We start from the raw sequence: 15,169 nt of genomic DNA, 5'->3' as shown, positions 1-15,169 counted from the left end.
TCACCAAGTGTTTTTTACTTTGGGTTCACATTGCTGGATGTATACTATGTAGATGTCAACCTCAATGGCATCTCCTTCTAGCATGATCAATATCTCGCAATTCAAATTGGCCAAGATTAGTGGGTTCATAGACTTTCTCACTTTAATTCTAGAAAGTATTCTTGGCCAGCTATTTTTCATTTCATTTAATTATGAATGACCATAACTTTAATCACATTACCATCGTATTCTTCTTAACAGCTTTACACACCCTTGCATCACCTGCAAATTTTCTCAGTTTGAAATAGAAGCATGTTTTTGATAAATGCACGTTTCACACTGTCATAAATAAATCAATCTCAACAGGGTTTGAGAGGTGTCTTCTTTTTGTTGGAATGTGTGTTTCTGTTTGTTGATTTCTTTTTTAATTATTTTTTTAACCTTAGGTAGAAGCTAGTTAGAAGGTATCTTAACAAGTTAGAAGGTACCTAAAACTGCTTTCTATTTTTGCAGTCATAACCCAAGTTTTGTGTGCTGCTTGGTATTAAATCTCCCAGTTTCCTTCCTGTAGTGACATTTTGCTATATATATACATAAGGTGAATTGATATGTCAAAATCTAATGAAGCTGCATATGGTTATCTTCTTGTGATCTAAGTGTTTAAACATGAGTTCTTGGCAGGTAAATCATTTGATTTGGGCCCATTGGACCGCATGCAGGAGATGTGCTTTTGACCTTTATATTTTGGAGTTTCCTTGATTCCAGAAGCTGTATTTCTTTTCTGTATTTCTTTTTCTATTTCTTTTTCTTTTTTTTTCTATTTCTTTTTTTCTTTTCTGTATTTTCTTTTCAATCTTTTCTGGCCTTCATAGTTAATTGTGTCTCTGCAAAGATCCAGATGGCTATTTAAGCCCTTTAACTTTCCTTTTATAATGAGGAATCTGGCACTCTGTCTGTGTGGCCCAAAATAAATCCTAAACTCTGTCTTTACTCTGGTAAGGAGCCATTGTCATACAGCAGCTGGGATAAGTAAAACCAGCAGTGAATCCCCATTTTTTTTCCCTGGCTGTTGTTCTTCAGCCAAGTGCTGGAAGAGTTCAGGAGCCGCTAGAGCACCCTTGACAGAGAGATTCCTCTTAGGATGAGGGTATCACGTCAGTTCCTCCCATTCTTTCTGCATTTTGCTGTCAAGCACCATGTTGCACAAATCCAGCTAAGTGACCTCATCAAAGCAATTTACTCTTACTGTGCTTTTAAAAGCAATCATAGAGCTGGTTCAGTCTCAGCTTTGCCCAGACTTGTCCTATTTCTTCTCTAGCAATTCCAAGGAACACCTTAGTTGTCAGGACATTCATGTCTATCCAGAAATACCTCTCTGACACCTTTCCCTGCAGCCTCCAAAATGTATTACCACCATGTTAAATAAAACATTCAGAGTTGTTAGGACCTACCCTATGCAACCTAGACCAGTCAAGAGCTGAAGGTCTTAAGCTGTTAAACAGCTCTTACTGTTTTTGCTCTTCAGTGTCCAAATAACCATTCAGCTGTCTGGCTTCCATGAAGAGTTTCAGATATGGCTATGGTTACGGGGCAGGAGGATGAGGATGTGGCAGGTGTGTGAGCTTGTGCAATTTTATACATATTGCAGCAGATCCTTGCCCATCTGAAGGGCAGCTGTAGCCCCATCTCACAGCTTCAGCAGCTACTCAGGGTACAGACTATTTCCACAGTTCTTGGGGGCCTCAGGTAATGGCTAGCTTTGTTTTTAGCAAAAGCTTCTTCAGGGATCATGTCTGAACAAGTGGTTTTTTGCAAGTGTCTCACAGACATAAACCTATTAGAGGGACACATACGTACCTCGCAATGGTGAGCAGTCCAGAGACTCAAAGAAGCAGAAGCTATGCTTGCTGTGAAATGAGAAGCAGTTCAGCTATTGATTTTGAGAGTAATCTAAAATCTGATTTCATGGTTTTTTTTGTTTCGTTTTGTTTTAGTTTGGTTTGTTGGTTTTTTTTATAGTGCTGTTTTGTGCTGTGAAAATATGTTAGCCTGCACATCTCTTTACTGTTGTTCAAGCTGGGTGAATTGTACACACACTCTAGGTCAGGATCATGTGAAATTTCTACTTTCTGTGCCAATTGACTAAGTAAAGAGAAGGTGCAACTGATTATTAGGAAGACACTGAAAGCAGAGGTGACTATCTGTCTATCCCCTTTATCACAAAGCCAGGCCCAGCAGAGAGATACCATCACTCAGCAGAGGCTATGCCAGTTCTCCTGACCCCAGGTCATGGAGAACTTAAGTAAATTTTCATTTCTCTTTGCTTGTAGCTTGGCTGGAATCCACGTGCCTGAGATTTGGGTTTGAGAGAGGAATTGTTTTTTGCATTTAGATGCAAAAATGAGAGAGAGACTTTTACAGATTCTAAAGAGTGGTTGGGCATTTGAGTATAACATCTGCTAGCATGCTTGATCTTTAACGAACTCTTCTGTGTTGTAGTGTACAAACTTGTCCCTTCCCCTTATTTTCCAGGTTTGGGGAGAGCAAAAATAAAATTTGATACTTAGAACAAAAAAATGAACTGATTAATGTTGAGAGATTAAAGAAAAAAATCTTTGAGTTCAGAGACCATTTATTAAGAATGCCCTGAAAGAAAGAGTGCATCCTGTAACACCTGATGGGGTCAAAAATGGATAGCAGCTTAGTAAGAGAATAATCTAGTTATGAACAAGAAAAAGGTGCTGTGATAGCAAGAACTTTTGGGAGAATTTCTACAAGTTATAAAACAGCTAATAGCCTGAGAGATATTTCATATCAGTGATTGATAAATAGACTATGTTTTTAAGGCAGGTATTATTTTTAGTCATACCTTTCAATTTTAAATTAAATATTTTTTTTTCTTGTAACAAACATAAAATAGGACTCGTGTCTTGAATAAAATAATTAAAAAAAAATAGAACATATGATCAGAATGGTCAAGATAAAAGCCTTTGACTTTCTATAATCCCCTCTTCTGCTATCTCAGAAAAGTGAAATGATTTTCTTTCTCTAGTTACTTTGAAGAAAGATTGTATTACTTACATCTAACATTCATATACTTAAAGATTTCTAAAGATGCAGTGGATGCAGAAAGTTTGGAATTTTGGGGTTCGGTTAGGAAGTACTACCAACTTTAAATGGCTGATGAGACAAATGACCCTGGTTCTAGTCAATGTTTTGCAGGGAAATGGTAATGCTACATTGATACCATGAAGAATAGATACCACGGCTGAGAAGTGCTTCTATTGTGTTTCAGTTCCAGCTTTATCTACTTGAACTCTATTTCAATCTCTATATACAAGAATAAGGTTTGTCCACCTTTTAAATGCATGCATTTTTTCTATAAAAGGGATGCATAAAATATTTCAAGTCCTGTGTTCACTCCCAGGTACAACAAACACCATGGGGAGAATATTCTGGGACATAGTTTATTTCGTTTGTAACATGATAATTGTCACTAGCTCTTCATTGAGAGTGTCATCCCTTGGCTCAATCAGTAGTATTTATCCCAAAGAGGAAGGATCCTGTCCTGGATCCTGTGTTAGACTCTCTTCAGGTTTCTGTCAAGAAAGCTGCTGCAAAATGCAGCTTCCTGACCAACAGAGAGTTTTGTCCCTTACCTAATGTCTCAGTACCAAACCCAGCAATCTCTGATATGGAACTGAATGTCAGAGGTTTTTAGAAAACAAAAACGTACAGTGACCAGTAGATGCTCCATGTTTCCTGTGATCACTGGAAAGAAAACCTCCCTCTGAACTCGTTAAGCGTGGCCTTCTCCACTTAGCAAACTAATCTTGATTGGTGATGTTGGTGATGGCTTTCAAGGCACTCTTGTATTCAGCCTTGAAAAATCAATTCCAGAAGTTTTCCTTCTCTGCCTAGCTTGCTTGCCTGTAATGGAGTTGGTATGCTCTTTGTTTTTCTCTCCTTTTTGAGTAGGTGTTTTGTGTTTGCCACTTAACAGTTCTCCAGGGTCTGTTCTGAAATTATCAAAGTTTATAGCACACATTTTCAAATTAACATTCTTAAATATGCCCACAAAATCTGTTGCTGCTCCCCAAATGCATCTTTTTACATTAAACTGCATATTACCACATGTAAATACCCATCTGCATTCTCAGAGAATGTACAAATAGTTACTCAACAAATTTTGCAAAGATGTTCCATGAAAAATTCGAGAATATTTTTAAGGAAATGTTTTCTAACCTAAAGGCAGTGTGTGACCAACAAGATCTTGGTGTACTTTCAGAATTGTTGTGATGCAGAAGACTCTCAAAGTTACCTGCTTGGAGAGGACCCTCTACATTTAAATGTCCCTCCAAATTTAGAACCGTGGGGATTTCACTGGTGCCACGCTTTTCCTTAGCTGCAACTATTTTTGGATTTCTAGATCTGTTCATATGCAGGGACTAAAACCATAGTAATAGCAAGTAGGAAGATTTCTCAGACAACCATTAAAATAACAAGTATGAAGGACTTTTTAGTGTGTGCTTTTATTCAAGTGGTTGGTCAGATTCCAGACCCTGTCCCAAAATCCAGGGATTTCAGTTTTTCCCAAGGTTTCGGTTCTGCAGACTCCATGAAGTGTCTGAAAACCAATCTACTTTTATTCTGTATTGGACATTTTTACCAAAAATATTTATCAGTTCAGTCCCTTTAACAACTGTAACAACTGTATGTATGCATTTGTCACTTTTTCAACTATTTTTCACTTCCATGTCCTTCAATGTTCAGCATATTTTTTCTTAGCTGAAAATGACTCGTAAGATGAGAATTTATAACATCCCATGGTACTTTCCCAGAACATTTTAATACTAAATATCATTGGTGATGTTGGGAAAGAAGTTGTTGGTTGATACTTTCTTGAGATATTCTCTGTTCCACCTTCTGACTACTCCAAAGTCACTGCTGGCAGCACTGGTTTCCCCGTGAGGCAACAAGAACTGTATTTCCAAGCTGAGACTGTCCATCACTGATAGCAGCCTTTCCAATCATTCAAAAAAATCCTGGCCAGTAGAAACTTCTATCTTGTATCACTTTTCCATTTGAAGAAAAACATGGACACAGAGAAGGATTATTACAGAATAATTCTGTGTGGGTTTTTTTGTTTTTGTTTTTTCCCTGAATGACTCCATTTCCCATATTGCATCTGATTCTAGTATGAAGTTTATTTGCAAAATCCCAAAAGTTGCCAGGGATCACATTCAAATAAATATTTATGCTTACATTGAATTTAGTGAGTTCTGTAAACACTTTTTTTTCTTTTCTCTCCTTTTTCTTTTCTTCTGTCAGCTTACTTATCTTTTAGCTCCTGTCTCCCTTAGGACAAAAGAGTCAGATGAGCAGCCTGTCCTTGTCAGACAGACCAAGCGCTCCTTTTTACATGTCTGGGAGGTGCCTCAGACTTCAAAGTGTGCCTACGAAAGAGCAATAAAAAGTGCATAACTGACTTGAGTTTTGAACCAGGACTCGGCCTGAATTCCACAGTCTGAATGTGCTTCTGGAGTGCTGAGGTTTACTGTTTCATTTCAGTCCATGACAGATAGAGCTATGGAGTTCAAATCCCAAGCTATGATCTGGCCCTGAGTACCTGGAGAATTCACAGCAGGGTTTGGGGCTGGTGCTTCTGCTCGAGGCACACCTTGAGTGAGCCGAAACCTTGAAGCAAGACTCAGACAAGGCTACAAGATTAACTGAATGTACCTCGTGATGGCACACAAGTTAGTAAAGCTGTCTTTTTTCTTTTTCTCTTTTCCCCTCTCCCTTCTCTCTTTGCCTCTTCCTGCCAGGTTCTCAAAACTTAGCGTGAACCTTCATAAAGATGGTCTGAGTTTCTGGTTTGTCACTAAGCTTCGGAAAGAGGCAAATTTCCCAGGGTTTGTGGTTTCATTCCAAACATTTCATAGAGTTTTAAATCATACCCAGGAGCTCTCCTCTGTGTTTTACAGAGAACAAAGTCACAAATCTGGCTACTTATTGAAATTGTAACTATTTCATTCACCTATTGAGTACAGTATATTCATCTTTTGCAGGCAGCAAACGAATACCTTAACAGATGGGAATTTATATCGTCTCCATGGTTACGATAATAAATACAATGCTGATCTGCCCAAAGTAGCTCTTGTTTTTCAAAAGGGTCTTTAAATTACTTGCATTTTCCAGTGGATTTTAAACTCCTTTTTTTACGATGATAATCTAGAAGCTATTTTTTATAACAACAGTTTATGCTAGACACTGCAGTTGTTGCAAGACAATGTGATTTCATATTTCTCTAAAGCATATAATTAGCAGAATGAATTAAAATAACGCTGTATTCTGTGTTTGCTCAAACTATCGCTATTCTGCAATACACACAAATTTTAAAGCCATCAGTAGAGAGACATGACAGCGGTCTTGAATTTCACTTTCTCAATTCATATTTTTAGGAATTGCAGAAATGAATTAGTCCAGAAACAGTTAAATACTGAGAATAGAGTTGATGGGAAATCAGTAGGTTCATTTGAAAAAAAAATATGTATTTGTAGTCTCTTTCAGATAATGACTTTATTTTTGCATGCGTTTGAACAGTACCACAAAGAAACGTTGTCTGAAGCATTAAAGTCATGGTTATTCACAAAACCATCATCTCAGAATTGATGGGGAAAATAGATGAATAAATTATACATCAATATTATCCATTATTCAAACAATTCTATATGTCACCACTGAAATCTTTACAACGCATTTTTTTTTAACCTAGTTGACCTAAACTTGTCTTGAATCTATCTGTACTGAGATCGAACCTTTTGCAATGGCCATTTTCATGGAAAGTATTTATTTCCAAATTTCTTTTAGTAAAAAGTTTGAAGACTATCTCTTTGTGAAACAACCAAAAACTTCTTCCTAAGTATTTCTTCCCCTTGGAATCAAATGGAGATGCTGTTGACATACACTGCACCCATTTCAGGAGTTTTGCTTTCTGAGATAGATAAATACTGTATCCAGCTGAAATGCGAATAGACAGCTTTAGAAGACAGAATTTCAAGAGCTGCACTGAAATATGGCAGATCAGGAAAGGTACCAATGCTCCTGGGAACTAATGTTTTTAATGGCTGGAAGTAGGAAGCTAGTACACTGAGTAAAGCTCCCAGGTCCTAGTAGCTTTTCATTTTATTAAACTGAATCTCAGAATTGTTTTTGAAATTCTGTTATTTGGGCTTTTTTTTTTTTTAAATGCTTTGTTTGGTCCTCTGTGAAGAGTCATTTGGGTATCTTTATATCGAAAAGTTTAGCTGGGTCCGGGGGCTCGAGGGAAGGAGATGGAGAGCTGATACTAGACGCTGATTCTACAGAGACAGCCTGGCCCTATGTATCGCTTATGAAAGTAATTATTCCATTGGGTTGCTTCCCCAGGCTCAGGATTCAAATTACACAGGCTGAATATATGGCAAAGAAGGATTTAAAAACGTAGTTAAAGAGAGGTGCTGCCTGGGCAGAATACAGCCCCACTGCAACTTGCCAGGATAACAGCCAGCCAGAGCAGAGAACCCAGGAGGGACTCTGTCTAGATTGAAGTCTTGACCAGGCTCTGGTCTCATATATCAGCTGAAGGGCTGGAGAGAGAAGCAGCACGTCTCAAGGCTCCTTTTTGTTTCGTAAAGATTAGTAATTCCCTAATGTTTTCTTCACTGTAGAGATAACTGCTTAAGAAATTACTTGGCTACGCTTGTTTTCCCAGCCTGTCTCCCACATTGATTTTGAGTAATCTTTTCAAAGAAGACATAAAATCCAGACGGCGTGTATCCTAAGCGGCCAAGTGGTGGAAGGAATGAAGCTCTCTCTGGTGACCTAAGGCAGAGCAGTGCTCCAGGAGAGGGCAGTGGGTGCTGTGGCCACCCCTTGACGTGCCCCTGCCCAGAGCCACGTCGCAGCCCTGCCCAGGCTTGGCTGGCTGTGGGAGCATGGCATCCCAGTGCAGGGATTCACTCAGAGTAGAAATATTCGCTCCCTGGAATAGGCCTGCACCAAGTTCTGTCACCTGCCTTGTGTGAGTGGTGCCCAGAAGTGCAATGGAAAATGCTAGCGCATTTGAGCCTGTGAGTCAGCCGTGAGTCACAAACTAAAGTTGCAAAAATAAAACTTGCAGTGGAGGATTCAGCAACGCTGTGTGTGAAAGCAGGCGAAAATCACGCATGAATGCTTATCAACGGCATTGATACTGCTGCCAGTAACTAGTGCTGATCTCAAGCAGAGAGAGAGGAAGAATCAGAATTCCTGGACGCAAGAGGCTCAAACACTATAATGAAAAGTTAACAGCAATTGCTCTTGTGGCAACATTTTACTAAGCCTCGGCAACTTGGGAAAGGCCAGGGCAAACATTCGTATTCATCCCTCTGAGAGTCTGTTGTTTCACGCGGTATTATGATGCTTAATTCCTGAAAACTCCATGCTCTTCTGAATAATTCTTTTAAATGCGCTGTTGAACACATCATCCTTGGGAGGCCATCACCTCAGAGGTGGCTCGCAGCATCCAGCCAGCCACAGAGTTTGTTCTTGCGGCGCAGGCAAAAACATCCAAATTTGAGTGATTCTACCTGTAGTAAACAGCTGTGAACTTTCTTCATTTCAGGAAATCTGTACAATAGGATGCTACTTCTGAATGAATGTGTTCTTGATTAGCAGAATAGCGCATAATCAAGGGCTAGTTAATGGGGCATGAGGCTTTAGCCTTTCTCCAAGAGTCTCTTTAAACACCTGATATTACTCTGAAAGCACGGAAATTAAGAAATAATCCGAAAAAGTACATAGTGACTATTAAAAATCTTTCTCAGGAGGAAGAAAGGAGTATGTATGTAATTTTAATAGAAAACCAACTGTGTTGTGCTGTTTAGCATGAAAATATGCGCAAAATCATGTTAACATGTTGATAACATGAAGTAAATTTCAAAGGTACTGAGTGCCAGTTAACATACAAAGCTCTTGATCATTTTAGTAATAGTATTCTGAAATATAAGTGTAAACAGGCATTACCAAGATGTGGTAAATGTGGAGGTTTTTTATTTGGTAGATAGTTTTCCATCCTCAACTACTAGAATTAATAAGGTCAGGATTTCAAGCGTGGTCTCTATTACACTTTGTAGCATACAGTTTGAAAGACTATGAGCCTTCTCTCAGCCTCCACTTTAACACATTTTTGTCCTATTTTCATGCTATTTTTAAAGTAATTACATTTTTTTCTTTCTAGACTTCCCTTTTTTTAAATTATCTTACTATTATTATATAACATAATATATAATATTATATATTCTTATTAAATTATATTATTATTTATATGCATCCAGTTTAAACTGTTTGTATTTTACTAGTGGTGATTTAGCATTTCGGGAAGAAAAGTTATGAGAATTAGAAAATGGATAAAGTAGTTTCGATGTAGCTCAATAAAATAAAAATCAATTAAAAATAAATCAGCAGGACTCAAGGTTTTGTTGAGCCCAGCTGTCACAAGGGCTTGACAATTAAGATTTTGTACTGCTAGTCTGTTTTGAGACTTTGAGAGTTAACAAAAAAAAAAAAGTCTCGTGCTTGATCTTTATACTGTCTACATATGGAGGGCAAACCGCTGGAAATGCATAAACACTAACTTAGCTTGAGTGTGTGATGAGCTTGTGTCCTTTTTTCCTCTGCGCAAGGTCCAAGCATAAGATTTGTGTCTCTTGATTTCATTTTCTCTCTCTTTTCCTAATGTTTCTGGCTGATAAAAATACTTTAAAATACAAAATCTTGTTGGCCTCAGTTATATAGACCGGTGTAGGGAGATGTAGTGGACAGTGGGCTTCTGTTCTTTGGCACATGAAGAACACTGTTCCCTTGCTCAGTGATGTTTCCTGAACGGTTGCTGTCTTCCAGATTATAGCGTCAACGTCTGTAAAATACTGCAAGCTGCAATTCATGGGGGGGCAAGTGCTGATGAACCAGTCCCAAGTTGTAAATCAGGACCCTGTTTCCTATAACAAGAATCAAATAAGGTGAAACAGTGCTTCATTCAGCTTTGGAATTAACACTTTCATTTCCAATACTATGCAAATAACATCCTTATTTATAAGCTCTAAGTACAGAATTACATGAATTCCCCTCATTTTACTATTAAAAAAGAATTGATTTGAATGGAAAGAAAAACTAAACTTTTTTTTTTTGGAGCTACTTATGTTAGACTTTACTCGTTTTGACGCATCATTTCTCTTTGATTGCTCTTAGTTATGTAGATAGGGATAGTTTAAATGTGTTTCACAAGACAGTTCATATATAGTCTACAAAGATTCAATCCGCATTAAAAGAAAATAGAAGACAAAATCTACAATGAACTCAGAAAGTTGTGCTTCAGTGACAGGTTCTCCTTCCCCTTCTCAGTAATGCTTAGAAGGGTACAAAGACAACGTGCTTTAACTAGTTATTTGTGTCGAACGCTTATTCAACACCAGTTATTTGTGTTGTAGTTTCAGGATGGTGTGTAGTGCAACAAGCCAATGAACAGTAGCAGCTGTCCACGCTGCTGTTTCATCACACTTACCAGATGGTCTTGTGCATTTTACACTTTCAAGTGAGAGCAACTCACTCCGTTGAAAGGGAGGATGTTTTTTTGTTTTGAGGAAAAGCAGTCTTTTGAGTGTAGTCCTGTGTGCCTTTCTGCATACTGGGCACAGGGCACGACCCATGGAAAGAGTCATCTCTACTGTTGCTTAATATAAACGTTCCTCTTGTTACTGAAATGTGTTCATTAAGTCTATTACTATCTGTTCCATCTCGCTGAAGGAATGAAATAAGAAAAGCCACATGTCCTGGCTGCTAAAATGGATTTATTTCTCAGCTTCATGTTCACCTAGGAGGAGTGTGTTGTAAGGTTCTATCCATTGCTATTTCCTCTCACCACTTTATGAGTTAACCCCTTGACTGATTCATCAAGGCAGCAAACTTGGTTAAGTTCTCATGCTGTTGCTTCTTTGAGGTACCAAATTATACCTAATATTAAGGAAAAAAAAGATATAATTTTTCAGTATATCAGTGTTTTAAATTTGATAGCCAAATGCAATGGCTGCTGAAGCAGCACAGACAAGTAGTCCTCAGCTAATTTAGACAGGGTGGGGGCAGAGGGTACTGTAAGCAATCTGAGGTTCCCCTGTGGGAAGCACATCTCTTTGTTCAGACCTGTGGCGTTCAGCTGTACGCCTGTCAATGTTCCTTTAAAACATTCCAGTTGTGCCATTTTGGTTGTAGACCTGCAAGTGGGTGGTTGTGACTCTCCCCGTTCTGAACAGAGCCCATAGCAGTCATATCAGCGTGAGGTAATGACACCCTAGAGCTGACAGGCTTCCAAAATCCTTTTTGTCTCACAACTGGTACAAATCTTTATAATTGATTTGGATTGTGGGGCTGGTAATATAACACGGAGTAGCAATTAATGCTAACATTTTAGTTTCATTTCATTCTGTCAAATACACTTGACACTCTTTTTATGTGTGAGATTGTTAAGTATAAAGCTATGTGTCTCATTATATGCCTATTTGTCACCTCCCTTCAGATCGCTGCCACAAACGATGCAGGTAAAGCCTCCCCTACCCTTAATCCTTTTAACTCACTGGTTTTGTGAGAGGAATTTGTAAAAGATGCACCCATAGATTCCTGGAAATCAGATCAGTTGCCACCACTGCCTCATTAGAAGTAAACCTGTGGAAAAACTGTTCTTTGTGCTTCTATATTTTTTATTTAAAAAAAAAAAAAAAAATCTTAAAGGCATATCCTTTGTTATGGTGCCATTTGGAATCAGAAATATATTCAGATGTGAATTAAGAAATCTGCTGCTGTATTAAAACTCCCCAAAGTTATTTGACACTCCACTTTTGCTATGAGAGTGCCTCGGAGATATCTGCTCCACCATGCCCAGGCCTGTGACTGGCTTCAAAATTAAACGTTGAAGAGAGAGAGATGAGGTGTGCTGCATGCACGGTTAGGCTGCTGCTTGTTGCGAAATTTAAACACTGCCAATAGAAGTTCTGCAATTCAGATTGAAAGAGAACAAGGTCAGGTCCTTGATGAGAAATGGCCGTGCAGACCGAGGCTGGCGCTGCTAACAAGAACCTCAGTGAAGTCCACCAAGCCAAGCCTCTTCTACCAGCAGTGCTGATGGATATACCCTGGTGCAATCTGTTTTCTTTGATTATTTTTAAATTAGATTGAGATTGGATTCATATTAATCATAGAGAGCATTGGTTTAATTAAATATATGCATATCATATGAGTTTCTAATCTTTTGACTGTTCCTTAGTTAGTGAATGTACATGCAGTTTGAACAGCATCTGATCTTGTTAGCCCAGGATGCGCTATATGGCTTCAGTTTTAGGGCTGATGGATAGACGCTGTAATCATTTGATCATCACTGTGAAACTACTGATTGCTTTCTTAAGATGAGACTACTGATTCTCTACCAAGTCCTTTCAATTTGGGGGGGGGGGGGGAACTGTTCATGCCCTATTCATGTGTTGTCTTTGTTCTTTTTTTTTTTTTTTTTTGCCAGTGCTGGGAATTTTTATGCATATGGTTAAAAAAAAAAAAAAAAAAGCTGCTTTTGCTGTCTGCTCATCTTACATGCATCAAGTTAGGGATAGATCAGAGTCAAACAGGACATGACAGTTTCGAGTACTTAAAAGGAAAATCTATGACATGACGAGTAATGTATGAGTGCTTGATCCAAAAAGCCTCTAACAAGTGTACAAATCCCTGCCATCTAGATCTCTGCATCAAAAGGGTTTGCACGCAAGCTGGAAGGCCACTAACTGGGTAAATTCCACCTTTGTTGACAGCATCATGGGTGCAGGTCCAACAAAAAGCGGTACAATTGCTTTAACGAGGAATTCCATCAACCTCAGAGGAGACTGGGGCACTGTTAGCAGAAGGCTCTCGTTTTTGGATACTCTAGGCCCTCTTTGCACTAGGCTTCAAAAAGAAGGTTGGAAAGAGAGCTGCCTCAGTGTGGACAGCCTTTCCTCACGTGGTGCTTTTTCTTCTGAGCCAATGCTCATACTAGGTAATTTGGATCCATACTGCTGGTAAGTCTGGTGTTAGGCGACTTGTTAAGCAAATCGTCTTAGTAGATCTGCCTGAACACTGGAGAAAACAGCTGTCAATATTTCCCAAGGTATTTTTGCCTCAATTTTAAAAAGTTGAACAAATTTCTGTAGGTCATTTCTGTAAGTTTCATCATTTAGTCAATTGCAGAGCTCAGTCAGGATTAATATAGAGCCTTAGGATTCTTTACTCCCCTTTTTCTGTCTGTCCACCCATCCATTCAGCAGTTAAAAATAAGAAATGGTAAACTGAAAACCCAACATTAAAAATAGGAGAAATTCAAGATCTGGAATAGGTACTGAAATTAAAGAATGAAAAGATATTTTCTTTCTCTCTCCTTCTCTTATTTTTCTTTTTTTTCCCTCCCTCTCTCTACATTTGTTTTTGTTTTCTCTTTGTTTAAAGCAAAAAAGGTGTCCTTGAAAAATACTAGGTGGTTATTGTCTTGTGCCCTTTGAAAACCTTCAAACTGCAAAAGCATTTTAACTAGGACTTAGAGTTACTGAAGAGTTAATCTTGACCCATTGGCTAGACAATTTCAGTCTTTCAGTAATTAAAAATTCTGTTTCCTTAGGGCATGTCCTTTCTTTCAGCTTTTCATCTCAGCCTGGTTTTTGCCATCTTGATTTGCACCATCTTTTAAAAAAAAAAAAAAAAAAGTCACTGTCACTAAATAACTGAATCTTAGTGGTGGGTTCACTAAAGAGAGACCAGGAATGCTGAGGTCATTGCTTTAGATCTTTTTGTATTCTACATTTGCCAGGGTTGTCTGTGCAGAGTCTTCGACAAGGCGATTGGTGTCACAGCTTCATTACAACTTCTTAAACTATATCATGCAACATGAATGAGTCTTTAGCAAACGTATACAGACTGAGGGGGAAAAAGGAATTAATATATTATTACATCATTTTTAAGTCTCTCTAATCTCTTTCCTTTGTAGGCAAGTTTAGCAATTTTACAAAATCCCAGTTGAGCTAAATCATGTTAGGAGGAGTCTGGTGAAAGCCTTATTTCTTGGTATTAAATCATATATCACTTAAAAAATCAGCCCTCCACAAACATTATTAAATAACATTGTGATGCAACTGTTTGGAATCCACCATGCAATTTGTACCTGCCTGCAGAACTACTTCAATACAAAACAGATAATAAATGCTCACATCAGTGTGTATATATATCTATAAATATGCCTATATGTGTATATAACTCTACATGTATACACGATGAAGTCATAAGTACAATATACATTTCTTGGAGCATTGTTATTATAGCACATTCCTCTTAAAAGCAAGATTCTTTCCCCAGACAATCTCCTGCTAGTTTTTATCAATTTCATTCTTTTAATGATTCATGGTTTTTTCTATGATGTGCTATTTGGTACATGGGACTTTATGGATATAACAGTTTTTATTAATTTGAGAGGTTTCCACTGCACGATGAAATGGCTCAGTATGATAAAGAAAGTATCATAAATGAATTGATTTCTCACCTATCAGAATGTGATCCAGCAGTGATTTCATTATTGTGGTTATTTCCTTTCAATTATCTGTAAACTTGGGATGCTACATAATATCTCCCTATCAACTGACAGCGGGAAAAAAATCATAAACACAAATATAACTAGGTTTCACAAATAACCTTCAGATTATTGTTTCATAATTTTTCTTCCTTAAGGTACAGTATTTCTTGAGATGAACAAAATATTTATTCAAATGTTTTAAGTGTGGTCTCCCAGGCAAACAACAGATATGATGTCAAATATTTCCTCTATTTAAACACGTAACAGAGTCATTATGGAGGGTTGCATGCATCCAACAAGATACGGTTTGTCTGTAAGATATATTTCCTTTTGCCTATCACAAATGGGATCATACAAAAAAGTACAAAATGCAAAGTGTTCTTATTGCAGCGAGTATTTAGAAAGATAAGAGTTTTTCAACATACACAATTGGGTTTATCAAAGGAATGAGTCTGCAGAAATGATGTAGAATTGAGATTGTAAATTCTCCTAGGTGTCTTTAAAAGCTCCAGCGTAAAACTCTGTGGCTTTATT

The 15,169-nt window shown here is 38.0% G+C and overlaps 1 long non-coding RNA gene across 8 annotated transcripts in view; it reads left to right on the top strand.

Moving 5' to 3' along the window:
• LOC106032688 (uncharacterized) overlaps positions 1-15,169 on the top strand; it is a 442,177-nt gene that overhangs the window by 389,981 nt on the left and 37,027 nt on the right. The window lies entirely within an intron of this gene.

This window comes from Anser cygnoides, chromosome 7, assembly GCF_040182565.1.
Source record: "Anser cygnoides isolate HZ-2024a breed goose chromosome 7, Taihu_goose_T2T_genome, whole genome shotgun sequence".
NCBI lineage: Eukaryota > Metazoa > Chordata > Aves > Anseriformes > Anatidae > Anser > Anser cygnoides.
The sequence above is the reverse complement of the archived record's forward strand: the minus strand, read 5'-3'. Positions and strand labels throughout refer to the sequence as shown.